Below are 16,237 nucleotides of genomic sequence, written 5' to 3' on the forward strand. Positions count from 1 at the left end.
TATTAAAAGATGGAAACTAAACAATTATTTATGAATTTGTTCAATGTTATATTTTTAATCAATTTCTTGAATTTGATTCTAAGTTGCATATTATAATAGTCTCCAAATATTATTTTACCTGCACCTGCCCAACAACTATTATTTCTTTTCTTTCAAGATAATATCGTACATTATTTGACCTACCTAATCGCTAAATAACATATGGGCGGACTGTTACTAACAGTGCTTGTTTTAAAAGTCATGCTTAGTAAAAACAATCAAAACATTTTTTTCCACTAAGGCATTTTCTTTCAGGTAGCTTGAAATAGCAGTAAAATTTAAAAATTACACACTGAACTTTGTATCTATTTTAAGTAATATATGTAAGACTTGAAAATAAATGTTTTATTATTTCTTATATGAAGTGTTAATTGATAGCAGATTTCACTGGAACATTTTCAACTGATAATTTATCACAAAAGAACATACCTGTAATATTGAAATTAAAACGTGAACATTTGTCATTCAGAAGTTCTTTTATTTTTGAAATCAAGTTTGTAAATGTCCTTTCAAGAAGGGAGATATGAATCGTATAAATAAACTCAAGTCTTGTCTACCTGGATTGGTCATTCTCTTTCTTAAACAGGTTTTAAATTACTCTCTATTGCAGAAAAGGCTTTCAGTTTTGTTTCTTGACCATCCAGGTTAGAATAGTTTTACACTTTTGGAAAAGAATATTATCCTTCAGAGATTAGTTGTTTAAATTCTCCACATTTCTAAAATAAAAACACCACATGGTAATACTCTATTAACAAAATAAAGATAGGGTATATTTAAAATTTCAAAGGAATGTTTTTCATAATTAAATGTTTTACAAAGTCTCAAACATATGTTCATAATTTCAGCATTAAAAGAATTTCCAGAACTTTTATTTGAAATATAGTCTCTAAATCATACATAAAATAGTATTGTCTATCAAGAGGAGTCCCATACAACAGAGTATTTACTTTAACGAATGCATAACAATGAGAGAATATTTTGCATATTGACCTGCATTGGGGAAGCTGCATTTGTCCATTTAAAAAAATGGCTTCAAATTTGACACTCAGTAGAATTAATGCATAAGTAACTAAATCACCTATCCTTTTCTATACCTTTCATGTATGGATATGGTCTTCTGCATAGTATCAAATTTTTTTCTCTCTCTTATAATTGATTCAATCTGGACAAAAGGAAGCTAAGTGGAAAGGAAAAAGCATATTATACAACATTCTAGTCTTGGCCCAGCATGTATAAGTTATTCATGTGTAAATTATGGATAATATTATTGACCTGGCAGGCATGGGTAAGTCCTGGGCCTGATGCACGTAAAGTTTTGTACAATTCTCTTTAAAAAAATAATACAAAATTACAAATAAAAAATACAGAAGTTACTATTTAGAAGAAGTAAAGATATTATAACAAATCATTAAATTAAAAAATGGACCTATACCAAAAGTATCAGAACATCCAGGAAAATATTGTTTTTATTAATTCTCTGAAGTACTTCTGTAACACTTTTATCCATGTGTTTATTTGTTTACTTATTTATTTATATTTTTTTGGCTGCAATCTCTGAGTGCCTCTTCAAATGAGAATTTTATAATTTAAATTTCTTATAGAAATAATAAGTTTCTCTAACATGTTAGGTTAAAAATTCTTATTATCAATAGCTTAGAGATGTTTCTGTGTCACATTCTGTTATTGGTGAGTATTTTTTAATTTTAGATTATTTTAAATTCAGGAAAAGCTCTATTATATTTCCTTCATACTATACTTCACACTCTAAATCTGTGAGACTTTTCCGCAGAATAGCCTCTGATTCTGTACATTTTTTACCTTGTTTCTCCTCCACTATCACTAGATTTCAGATTCTGGGCACCATAAGACACATGCATACTACGGCATAAATTCTCTTTCATTATCATAACACAGTGGGTGATAGGGTTATTCCAGAAAGCCATTTCTATACTGGGAATACTGGAATTAATTATAAGTAAATAATAACTGAAAGCCACATAATTATATTCCACCATGTAAGCATATTCCACAACCCCCAAATAAAAGAATCCCTAATTAAATTTCCTCCTTACAGGTTCCTTCCACACCACCCGAGACAAGAAAGAATGCCAAGGAGAAGTTGGAGTGGAAAGACTATGTTCTTAGCTGATCATGGTTAAAGAATCTTTGGCAAATTTTACCAATCATATGACCACATGAACATATTTCTAGGAGCTCTCTAAGGTCTTAGATGGTGCCTGTGAAAGAGGATTATGAAGCTTAAGCTTTATTAGTTTCAAGTAAATAGTCCTCTGCATGCTGGATAACTGCAAAATAAATGAGTTAATTAAGGGCCTAGCACACTGATATATACTAAGAGCTAAATAAATAGTTGCTACTGCTCTAGATTTCCTACCTCTACTATCATCACCTTAGCATAAGTTCCTTTATAAAACGTGGCTAATGATATGTGCTACCTACCCCACAAGACTTTTATAAAGATTTAATTTTCAAAAAGTAACACACTGTACAAATTGCATCACAGATGTCCAAATCAGCAAACAGACTCACGTAAAATACAAGCCTTGCAGAGATTCACAAAGGATACAAAAAAAAGCAGTAACATATACCATATCCAAGAATCCCGAATTCATCAGACAGAGCTTCTCAAGTCCCCAGAATGTATTTTGCTCTCGAGAAGGATGAGTTTAGTTGGTTTTAGGGTTTCTCAAATTTTATATTTTGCTGGTCTCATATCTCTGTAGTGGTCATACAACTAATGATTCCTCAATGCAGCTGCAGCCCAGAGATCCAGAGATTGCAGAATTATTCACAACTTAAAATCTTTCAGAATATATCCTGCTAAAACATTCCAAGTTCAGTTATCAGTACATAGGCAACCCCTGCAGTATCCTCATTTCTTTTCTTTTTTTTCTTTTTTCTTTTCGCCATGCTGCGCGGTTTGGGGGAATCTTAGTTCCCCGACCAGGGATTGAACCCGGGCCCTCTGCAGTGAAAGAGCGGAAGGGGGACAACTGCAGGGGGGGGCAAAATTTTGAAGTTAATATTTTCTAAAGATGGAGGCAAGTGGTTTTGAATCATTGAATCATAGAACATCAATGCCAGAAAACTTGATGGTCACTTATCAGTTAATCAATGACCGAGGATATGATTTAGCACCATCACTATTAAAAACTCAACTTTACAAAATAATTAGGTCAGAAAGTGTCTTTGCTATATCCTTAATCACAGATTAATAGAAGAGATAAAACCATCACATCTAAATGAACAGTTTGGACTTCCCAGCTGGCACAGTAGTTAAGAATCCACCTGCCAATGCAGGGGACACAGGTTCAAGCCTTGGTCCTGGAAGATGCCACATGCCGCAGAGCAACGAAGTCCGTGCAACACAACTGCTGAGCCTGGGCTCTGGAGCCTGCATGCCACAGTTACTGAAGCCGGCACGCCTAGAGCCCGTGCTCCGCAACAAGAGAAGCCACCGCAATGAGAAGCCTGTGCACCGCAATGACGAGTAGCCCCCTCTTGCTGCAACTAGAAAAAGCCCGCGTGCAGCAACAAAGGCCCAATGCAGCCAAAAATAAATAAATCAATTAATTTTAATAAATAAATAAAATCTATTGAAAAAATAAAATAACAGTTTATTATCAAGGTTCTGACTATACAGATGTTTGTTTGGAGAACTGAAAGAGCAATTAATACTGGTTTGTGAGTGTGTTTCATGAAGAAGATGGCATGTCTGCAAATATCTGTAGAGTTTGGATGGGCATGTATGGAGGTGAGAAGGAAGACCACTTTAAGGAAGAAACCCAGGAAAGAATTCCAGTGGTACAGGTGGGTGTGGCACCTGAAGAAGAGGAGGAGTCTGATAAAGCCCCAGTCATGAGAGGGCGTGGCCTGGTGTGAGGCCAAGGCCTGTGTTTAGGGTTGGGTTGTAATAGCTTGAAAATCATGCAAAAGAGCATGGATATCATGCAGTAAATAATTTTAAATGAATATTGGTTCTTGAGTAAGACAGTCACAATGAAAGTTGTGTTTAGAATGACTATTTTTGGCAGTTTTTACAGAACCGACCTAGTAGACATTCTATGCTGGATGGATCTGTAAGATGAGTCAGATAATGGGGACCAAGTATCATGAAACTGTTGTGGAAATTTAAGTGAGTGATAATACAGATTTCGATTACAGTAATTACACCTCCATGATTTAAGAGGAAGGGACACGTATAAGACAATTTGAAAGAAGAAATGACTATATCTTAACAATATTTAAAATATTCCAGAGGCTTTCACTGGATATATCCACAAATAAGTTATAGTTGCCTAGCCTTTAAGAACATATAGCATAAAATAATAGAAAAGAAACCTTGAATCTACTAAAAATCTGAAAAGCCAACAGGAACAGGTCTCAGTAAAAAAAATGACATCTGGCACAATCTTATCAATTGGCTTTGTATCTCCCATTGTATCTCATATATTATTGTAAAGATTACATATGAAAATAATTTGTGATTGCTTAAACAATACATGCTTACAACATTATGGGCAAGTGCCTATCTCCTATATAAATAAAAGATCATGTACATTATCAACCACAGAAGACATACATTTATAGAAAGAAAAATGAACTGCTAAAACTTAATTATTATAGTTTTGTCTGTTGATACTGAAACTTTCATAAGTAAAAATTGGAACATAAAGAATAAGTAAATAGATGAGAGGTCTTGGAAATAATTCTATATTACTAATATGAAAAAATATGATCTGTGTGTGTGTGTGTGTGTTAATCATCACATATTATTGGGAACAAGCTTTATAAATATATCAGTCCTTTCATCAGCAAAAGTCATGGCAATTAGTCATTTCCATATAAAGTTCTCATCTGTAACAAAAAAGAAATGGTGGATCATAAAATAAACACCACAAGTCAAAAACAGAAGATCTTCAAGCTAATTCTAGTAACTTAATTCAAATAAAGCATGCAAAGGCAGACCCAGTGATAGGTTAGTTTTGTATACTGGTATCAGTTATTAGTTATGTAAGGTTTCTCAGCAAGAATCCTTCACAGTGATGCAGATCTGTGTGAAAGTTATATGCATTATCATCTGACTCATTAGGACTCCTGATGTCTCCACATTGTCGTCTTTAAACAGCACATCTGTTGAACAAAATAAAAGCTGATGTATAGATGTAGATCTTTGGAGAATCACAAGAACTAAAGAACCGAAGGGAGACAAAGATGACATCATTTCTACTTTATCTGTTCCTCTTCACTCGTTAATTTTTACCTAAATTTAATGATTTTTGTTTTATTTTTATTTTTCTTCCAGTTTTATTGAAATACAATTGACATACAGTACTGCATAAGTTTAAGATGTACAGCATGATGATTTGACCTACATACATCATGAGATGATGACCACAATAAGTTTAGTGAATAGCCATCATCTCATATAGATACGAAATAAAAAGAAAAAGATATTTGTCCTTGTAATAAGAACTCTTAGGATTTACTCTCCTACAACTTTCATATATAAGCTAGTGAAGTGTTAATGATATTTATTGTATTGTACGTTACATCCCTAGCACTTATTTATCTTATAAGTAGAAGTCTGTACCTTTTGACCACCTTCATCCAATTCCCCTTCTCCCCATTACCACTTCACAAATCTGATCTCCTTTTCTATGAGTTTCTTTGTTTGTTTGCTTTTTAAGTTTAATTGACCTACAACACTATGATAGCTCCTGGTGCACAACATAGTGATTCAACATTTCTATACAGTAAAAAAGGTTCACCTTGATACATTTTTTAGTTATCATCTGTCACCATTCAAAGACGTTACAAATTATTGACTATATTCCCTATGCTACATGTTTCATCCCCATGACATTTATTTTGCAACTGGGAGTTTGTACCTCCTAATCTCCCTCACCTATTTCACTTGTCACCTCACCTTCTCCTCTCTGGCAACCACTTGTTTTTTCTCTGTTTTAATGGATGCTTTGCCTGAGAGGAGTTTTTATGAACAAGACATAATTTTTCTAAGATTTGGTGAAAGAAAGTTACATTATATATATTAACATAGACCTAAATAATGTAAAATTACCTAATTACCTGATGAGATATGTTTTAAAATAATGTTTTAAAAAAGATTGCCCTTTTATCCTTGACACATATGTTCATGAACATTAAACTATCCAAATATTCAAAATTTTATCTCTACTTCTTGTTACCCTTGACCGTTAAAGAAAGAAAACAATACATGTTTTCATTGTTGTTATGTATGTGGCTGTGCTTCCTATGCTTGTTTTATAAGATCTTTCCCTCTTAGGATAGCACATTCTTTAAAACAGTTGTAGGAAGGATTTAGCTTAGGTTAGAAGACAGGTATGAGGAAGCACTATGATTCTGGCAGAAAGCCAAGGAGCTGGACAGAAAATGGTTTAATCTTGCTTTATCCTTGACATAATCTGGAACTGGCCCATGTGGAAATTCTACTAACTGAAAGACCAAAGTTTTCTTATGTAACCTCTTAGCTTTTACGGTAACAAAAATCCACCTGCTTTCCCTGACAGTGGAGTACCTTTGGTGTGTATATTTTAAACCAATCATCCCAAGCAAAGACTTTATTTTTGTAAAATATTTTACTGTGGCCACATATTTTGTCGAATGTGGTTTAATTTTTATCCTTGGAACCCCAAAACCACTAGGTATATTTTGATGAACTGATGAAAGAAACGGCTTAAGGAAAGTTCTCAGTGGAGCCATTAAAAAATCACTTTAGAAATATCTCTAAAGGAAATAGCAAAAGTTTATCTATAATATTTGGCAAAAAGAAAAATAAAATTCCTTAGTTCTTACCTACCATTTTTTTTTAAATTCACAAGCTTTGTCAGTCTTCTCAAAATGCTTTTCACGACTGCCTTACTATGTACCTCAATTACTAGTGTCCTAGTTGGAGCTCCTTCTTAGGTCAGTTTCTTAACTATTACTCCTTACTGTAATTGTTCACCTCTCCTTCTTACCTATGCACACAAACACTCCAATCCATACTATATTTGCTGCCTGATTCATCCTTCTTTAATTAATCAAATGTCACCATTTGAGTTTTCTATTACAATAATACTGCCTAATGAACAACTGCAAAACTTAATGTTTTAAATATTAAGTTTTTGTTATTGCTCACGATTCTGTGCATAGATGGGAGGCCTTTCTAGCCTGCATCTGACCAGGCTGATCTTGCTTGGGCTCACTCATGTGTCTGCTGTCTGCGGGCAAATGAATGGCCTGCTGGGGACTAGTCATCAAGAATGACCCTGCCTGTGGTGGATTTCTTTCACATGGTTCCTCATCCTCTTGCAAGTTATACCAGGCTTCTTCAAATGGTGATAAAACGCAAGAGAGAGAGAGAGACATAGATAGAGACAGAGAGGCAGAGAGAGACAGAGGGAGAGAAAGTATACACAACCATTAATTTTAGGCCAGGGTCAAAACTGCTGTGGTGTTAATTAGGCCACATCCTATTGGCCAAAGTAAGTCACTGGACTAGCAGAGTCCAGTGAAAAAGAAAATAGTCTCCACCCCCTAATGGCGGGGGGCTGCAAAGTCACATTACAAAGTATATGGATGTGGGGAGAAGTAAAAGATTGTGAAGATTTCTGCATTCTACCACACTCACTGTCAATCTCCTGCTCAAAAACTTTCAAGAACTACCTATTTCATATTCTCATAAAATGTAAACTCTGCTCCCAAGATTTCAAATCCCAAAACGGCTTCCATCTAGCCTAACCTTCATTTTTTATCTAATTTAACCTCCTTTCCTATTTTTCCTCAACATACTTCCTCTACCTGAGCCAGATCATCTACTCACTCTGACATGAATAAGTCTTACATTTTTAATCATTCATACCTCTATGCGCTCACCCATATCTCCTACCTTATATGCCTTTTTCCATCTTTTATACTTAACTAAACTCTATTTTTATTAAAATCCAGCTTTATTTTTACTAAGCTTTTATTTTTATTAGAGTCTCAGATGCTTCCTGATTACTCCAGTGCACACAGCTATTTTTATTTTTAATTTCTGATCTCCTCTAGTATAAACATGTGTTCTACACAATTTCAGCTCTTGGATGTATAGTTCTTTGTATCATATACTTCTCTTTAATGAGTGTTAGTTTGGTCTACCCAACGAGAGTGTAAAATATGAATTCCCTAGAGTCTAAACATTAGTTCTAATGATATAATATGTATATAACATATATATTATATCATACATATTATATAATATATATTATATTATATATAATATATATTATATAATATATTGATATAATAATACATATTATATCAATATATATATTATATCGTTATATCAATAACATATATATTATATCATTCTAATGATATAATATGTATGTTATGGCTTAAAATGTGTCCTCTAAAAATTCATATGTTGGACTCCTAACCCCAGTCCATCACAATATGATCTTATTTGGAGATAATATCTTTACAGAGGTAATCAAGTTAATATGAAGCTGTTAGGGTGGACCTTAATCTAATATACTGATGTCCTTATAAAAAAGAGAAATTTGAACACAGAGACAAACAAATATAGAAGAAAGACAATGTGAGGAGACATAGGGAAAAGACAGCCATCTACAAGCCAAGGAGAGAGGCCTGGAACAGATCTTTTCCTCAGAGCTATCAAAAGGAACCACTACCTCAACTTTGGACTTCTCTCCTCCAGAATTGTGAGATAAGAAGTTTCTGTTATTTCAACCACTCAGTTTGTAGAACTCTGTTAGAATAGCCTTAGCAAACTAATATTAAGTATTAAATAAATATTTATTTTTGTTTGATTAATTGAATAGATGAAAGACTCATGAGTATAAATTCATAATCCGATGTTCTTAGACGAGAGCAAGTTTGGCTGAATTGCTAGAAACTTAAAACTTCTGGATCACACATTCACAATATATAAAACAAGCTTTTAGTGTTTACCAATATTAAACTATTGACCAGTAGAATAATTAAATTCTCTACCTTATATTTTAGATATGAGAGGAAGAAACATATGTGGATGGAAACAGAAAAGATGACCAACAAGTACTGCACATAGGGAGTAAAGTGGGCTGTTTTGCTCTGTGCAGCTATAAAATAGTGGTTGGCAAACAGGGGCTAAATGTTAATGAACTGTATGAAATTAAAAATCAAATATGAAGAGTGGTGTATAAAAGTGTAATCAGCTCAGCTGAGACATACATTACTTATTTGTTCTCCTGGGGATACAATGGTGAATAAGACAGACTTAGCCTGCTCACCTTTGAGACTTTAAAGGTAGCTATATTAAAAAAGTGAATAATTGATAATAACAATAATAATAAGTAAGTAATTTTACATCAGGTAAAATATAGGAAGCTGAAGTAATCTATGGCAGGGGTTCTAATCTTAACGAGGAACCCAGTTAGGTATCTGTGAGTGAATGACCTTTAGTATGAGACCCAAAGCATGTTTAGAAATTTTCTTCCTCAACAACAGTGAAAGAGACAAAGTATGTTAAGTAAAGGAAAGATAATGATTGTTTGATGAATCTGGGCCAAAAAAAATCTTGGAAGACAAAAACACTGAGTATTATTCTCTTTCTTTTAGAGGGTGGTTAAAAAGGTTTTTCACTTTTCTTCTTTCTTTGACTACATCAACCCGTTCTCTTGCGTAGTTCTGAAACTTTCCGTGAAACAAGCTGTAGCCCCCCAAGGCTGCTGCCTAACCTGGCCTGACACATTAGAAACAAGGAATAAAATAGCAAGACATGCCTCAGAGACTCGCTTAAATTTCCGCAGTGAAGAGCAACACAGGTCTGACCAGCAAAATGGAAAACCCAAAGCAGTACTTCAGAGATAAAACGATACCGGAAATAGAAACAAGCAATCATCAAGAGAACGATTTAAAGCACCTGCTGATGATTCCATCGCACAGCCCAAGTCAGGCAGAAGAAAATTCAATATTGTTCAATGACGTAAATAAAGTATTCAGGAAAATAAAATCCTAGTGCCTAAGATAACATTAGTATTGATGTCTGCAGATTCTGCGTGACAGATGGTCTCAGCCGCCACTGCAGAGGTGGCTGCAGAGCTATATACCAGCTTGTGGCATCATAAACTATTCAATTTAGGCAGACTCATCCCCAGGACAGAGTGATTTGGGCAATTATCCTGTGTTCTGTTCTTTGTGGGAGCCCTGCTCTGCTGCTAGCAGTCAGCTGGGCAACGATTCTTTGAGTCAGGGGGAGCTGTTTGCCAGACAGAGCTGAAAAAAGACATGAGACATGATTCCACCATAAGCAGGCTTTAAATTGGCCTGATCTCCAAAGCCATCTAGGGGATATCAATAAGAGCCACGTGGGGGCTTCCCTGGTGGTGCAGTGGTTGAGAATCTGCCTGCCAATGCAGGGGACACGGGTTCGAGCCCTGGTCTGGGAAGATCCCACATGCCGCGGAGCAACTAGGCCTGTGAGCCACAACTACTGAGCCTGCGCGTCTGGAGCCTGTGCTCCGCAACAAGAGAGGCCGCGATAGTGAAAGGCCCGCGCACCGCGATGAAGAGTGGCCCCCGCTTGCCACAACTAGAGAAAGCCCTTGCATAGAAACGAAGACCCAACACAGCCAAAAATAAATTAAAAAAAATAAATAAATAAGAGCCACCTGCAGAACTGCTTGCATAATAACTCCTAGCACTCCTGGGAGAAATCATTAAAGAGATTATAGTAGAGATCCTAAATTGGGGATCAAAGAGCCACATCTGGCCCTCATACCTATGTTTTTTGGTCTGAATAATGCTGTCTCGCATACATTCTTTTTGAATCTTTTAAATTAGTTGCTAACCTTTAAAAATTAGAATTTCTGGTTTCTCTTGAAAATTTGGAGGATCTAACACAATGTGAATATGTGCCCATTGCACATTTTTGAGGGAGTATGCGTTCTCTAATTTGCTGTACCCCCCAGCACTCCCCATTGTTTTGCTTATATCTCATTTGCTTCATTTTTTTTTTTTTTCATGTGGGTTGGTCCTTCTAGGCATTTAAGTCCTAAACCCAGGACTAAGGAGGCAAAGGACAATGGAGATTAGGAAATATTGATCAGACAGGGAATTCATTGTCTAGAAAAAAACAAAGGCCTAAAAGAGTTATATTAATAAATTCAGAGGTAATTGGGAAGATCACCCAGATATCAGGGAAATGAATTCAGATTTCATGAGAGGTAATAGACAAAGCAAGGAAATAAAACAGGCTATATTATGAGATGGTTTACGCTCTTTCAATCAGAATAGTGAAGGCAGCCAAGAACCCAGAAAGATTTGATCAAAGTAAAAGTCTCTGTATTAGTTTGCTCTGGCTGCCAAAACAAAATACCATAGACTTTGTGGCTTAAACAACTGAAATTTATTTTCTCACAGGTCTGAAGGCAGGATGCCACCAGGGTTGGTTTCTTGTGAGGGACCTCTTTCTGCCTTGCTACCTTCTTACTGTGTCCTCACATGGTGGAGAAAGAGAGCAAACTCTCTGGTGTGTCTTCTTATAAGAACACTAGTCCCATCACGAGGGCCCCACTAACATAACATCAACTCTTGTTATTTACCTCCAAAAGGCCCCATCTCCAAATGCACATTGGGGGTTAAGATGTCAACATATGAATTTAGAGCAGGGGAACATTCCATCCATGACAGTCTCCATTAAAGCTACCCTGTCCAAAGCTACCCTGTCCCGCTTGACCCCACGATAATGGCATCATAAGGAAAATTGAAGTAGTCAGGGTTCTCTAGAAAAATAGAACCAATAGGAAAGAACCAGGAGAACCAATGGTGTAAGTTCTTGTCTAAGTCCAAAAGTTTGTGAAGCAGGAACTTAGATGGTGACGGTCCTGGTCCTAGGCCAGGAGAAGAGTGATGCTTCAGCTCATGCATAGCAAAAGTCAGGCAAAAAAAAAAAAAGAATTTCTTTTCCTCTGCTTTTGTGTTCTACTCAGGACCTCAACAGATTAAATGATGTCCACACATGTTGGGGTGGACAATCTCCTTCACTCAGTCTACCACCAGTTCAAATACTAATCTCTTCCAGAAACATCCTCACAGACACACCCAGAGAAATAATGCTTAACCATGTATCTGCATACCTGTAATCTGATCAAGATAGACACAATATTAACCATCACAAAAACACATCTTGCAAATGAAGTGACTGGTAAATTGAGACTGGACCGTCCCTGGTTTAGTTAGCTCTACATTAAATGTTTAAGAAAGACTTTGGGAAGAGTTTATACCAGAGACAAAGAACAACGTATGAAGGAGAAAATATTACTTAGTGCATAAGTGGTAGCCTGAGTCTCTGTACTTCAGATACTGCTAAATGGTTGTTACTCCTTCAGATTCAGATAAAGTCAGTATACATTTTTTTAAAAATCACTGCTCTTTATAAAGCAACCTTAGAGATCTGAAACTCTGGACTGAAAGAAAGCAGAGAGATACACTTATGGGTTCCTGTGTAAGAATTTGGAGCAATACAGATACAACTGCTTGGACTACTCTCTCCATCCTGGAGGGCTGGACAGCTTAAGAAGAAAAGAGCACAGACAACAGCCTGGTATATAAACTGACCTTCCCTGTAATCTGAGAAAGCAAGCTCCATTGACTGGCACTGAACACTACGCACCTAGATTGGAACTGTGCTCTACACGACCACCTGTGCTTAGGGTCTGTCTATATTTTTTTTTATTTTACTTTTTTCTATGACTTTCATTAAAATTTACTGAGGAAGTTAAACAGCAAAATTATCTAAAACTCCTCTTAAAATGTGGAGTGATTTGTGTGGCTGGAAAGATGGAGTAGATTTACTTTCTTCTACTCCTCCCACTAAGTACAACTGAAAAACCCTGTACATTTTATATAAAACAAATATAAGGAGATTCTGAAAGGTCAAAAAAAGACAGCAGATCATCTAGGGGGTCACAGTTTGTTACAGAGAGTTCAGGGTCCCTTCCCCTGAATCTCCACTGATACCACAAAGCAGTGGTCTCATTACTGCTGGGCAACGGTGAAAGGCTTCACGTTCAGCTAGGCCGCCTCTGACACCACCTCAGTGGAGAGAGATGGGTGACTCTTTTGTCAATTGGAAATGGAAATTTAGGCTTCCCGTGGGTTTCCACTAACAACATAGAGGAAGCAAGGGTTTGGTGAAGGGAAGGGTTCATTACCAACCAGTAGAGACAAAAGCTTCAGCTTCCTACATGCCTTCTCAGACAACACTCCAGTAGGAATACTGGGGAGCCTTGTTACAGCCTAATAAGGGTAAAAGATTATGTTCCTTACTTGAATTTTCCTGGTATCAATGGATACAGTACCACAAGGTTTGGGTTGGAGAAAAGCAGTTACTAACTCAAAGTTTTCTAACTTACTGGACTTCCCCTTTCATAGTTTTTTTGGTAGAGCAGGCAGGGGGGTTTAAGTCTATGTCTGTTGAATTCCAACTTTAGCTTCAAGTCTGGTATACATGAGGCTAAAAGAAAACACAGGTGTACTGGGTTGAATAGTATCCCATATAAATCCAGTTCAATGTAGAACCTCGGAATATGTCCTTGTTTGGTTAACAGGGTCTTTGTAGATGTAATCAAGTTAAGATGAGTTCATACTGGATTAAGGTGGACTTTAATCCAATATGACTGGTGTCCTATAAGAAGAGGAGAACACACATGGTTACAGGGAGACACGGATTAGAAAGGAAGAAGTACAACTGTCCTTCTTGACAGATAAGATTACTGTCTATATAGAAATTCCAAAAGAATCTACAAAATCAGAACTAATAAATGAGTTCAGTGAAGTTGAAGGACACAGATTCCTGTATACTAGCAAGGAACACATGGACACTGGAATTAAAAATACAATACCACTTAACATGCTTTAAAAAATGAAATACTTAGGTGTGTAATTCTAACAAATCATGTACAGGATTTGTAAGCCCAAACTATACAACACTGATGAAAGAAATCAAATAAAATCCAAACAAATGGAGAGACATACCGTGTTTATGGATTGAAGCAGCAATACAGTGAAGTTGCCAAACTTCCCCAAGTTGATATATAGGTTTAATTCAATTCCTATCATAATGCAAGCAAGACATGTTGCAGTTATGCACAAGATAATTCTAAAATTCATACTGAAAATCAAGGCAACTAGAATAGTTAAAACAATTTTGAAAAAGAAGAATAAAGTGGGAGAATTGATCTACCTGGTTGTAAGGCTTATCATGTAGCTACAGTAATCAACACTCTATGGTACAGGCAGAAGAATAGACAAATAGATCAATGGAAAAGAATAGAGAGCCCAGAAATAGACACAAATATGTCCAACTAATTTTGACAAAAGTGCAAAAGTAATTCAATGGAGGAAAGATAGCCTTTTCAACACATAATGACAAAGCAATTGGACATTCATAGGCAAAAAAAATGAATGTCACACCTTATACAAAAATAACTCACCATGGATCATGGACTAAAATATAAAATAAAAATCTTTTAGGAAAAAAGATAGGAAGAAATCTTTGAGACTCAAGGCTAATGAGTTCTTAGACATGACACCAAAAGAAGCACGATCCATAAAAGAGGAAAAATTGAACTATTTAACTTCATAAAAATTACATACATTTGTTCTGTGAAAGGTATTGTTAGGGGATGAAAAGACAAGTCACTAAGTGGGAGAAAAAAAATTTCAAGTCGTATGTTTGACAAAGGACTAGTATTTAGAATATATAAAGTACTCTGAAATCTCAACAAAAATAAACAGTCCAATTAGATAAAATGAACAATCCAATTAGAAAGTGGGCAAAAGAAAGGAAGAGACAACTCACCAGAGAGGATATACAGCTGAAAATATGCACTTGAATATATGTTCAAACATCAATAGCCGTTGGTGACATGCAAATTAAAACCATATGAGATAGCCCTACACACCTATTAGAATGGCAGAAAAAGAAAAGTGACATCAAATGCTGTCAAGGATTCAGATAAACTGGATGATTCATATATTGCTGATGTTAATGCAAAATGTTACATTCTGGAGAACAGTTTGAGAGTTTCTTAAAAACAAAAATAAGCATTGGATTACCATAGAACCCAGGAATTGCACCCTTAGGCATTTATACCAGAGAAATTAAGACTTATGCTCACAAAAAACCTGTAAATAAATGTTTATAGCAGCTTTTTCCATAATAGGCGAAAACTGGAAACAACCCAGATTTCCAGTGGGTGAAGGTTCAAACAAACTTTAATCCATCCACACCATGAAATACTATTTAGCTATAAAACAAACTATTGATATACACAATACTCTGGATGAATCTTCAGCACATTATGCTGAGTGAAGAAAAGCTAATCCAAAAGTCACATACTGTATGGTTGTATTTATATAATGGCCTTGAAATGACAAAATTACAGAAAAGGAGAACAAATTAGTCATTGCTGGGAGTCAAGGAGGGAGTGGGTATGTATGGGAGGAAAGTGGATGTGACTATAAAAGGACAACCTGAGGGGTCCTTGTAGTGATGGAAATGTTCTGGTTCTAGTTTGTTTTAATGTCAATATCGTGATTGTGATATTGTAGTATATTTTCACACATTACTATTGACGAAAACGATGTAAAGGGTTTCACTGTATTGTTTCTTACAATAGCATGTGAATTTAAAATTATATCAGAATAAGCAGTTAAATTCAAATTTGAAATATGTCCTATAAAATAGAATAATATAGAAAATAGGATACTTATATACCCACATTCAGATTAAATACATGTGGTCCCTTCATAAAATAGAGAAATAAAAAGCTATGGATAACTGCAAAGGGCATGTTCCCTCCTCCCATTCTTAACCCTTCTTAAGTTGGTAATATGTTCCCATACTTGTAAGGATACATTTATCTATAAATAAAGGTAACTACAAGCCATATATAATATTATTCATGTGATCAACTTTGAGGAAGTATAACATACACACAGTAAAATACACTGTTTTTAAATATGAAGTTGGATGAGCAAGTAAGCCTAAGTAACCACCAACGCAATCAAGATATGAAACACATCTAATTCCTCCAAAGTTCATTCACCCCCTCTACAATCCATCCCCTCCAACCCTGGACCCACAGAAACATGTGTAATATTG

This window comes from Eubalaena glacialis, chromosome 3 (genome assembly GCF_028564815.1).
Source record: "Eubalaena glacialis isolate mEubGla1 chromosome 3, mEubGla1.1.hap2.+ XY, whole genome shotgun sequence".
Lineage (NCBI taxonomy): Eukaryota > Metazoa > Chordata > Mammalia > Artiodactyla > Balaenidae > Eubalaena > Eubalaena glacialis.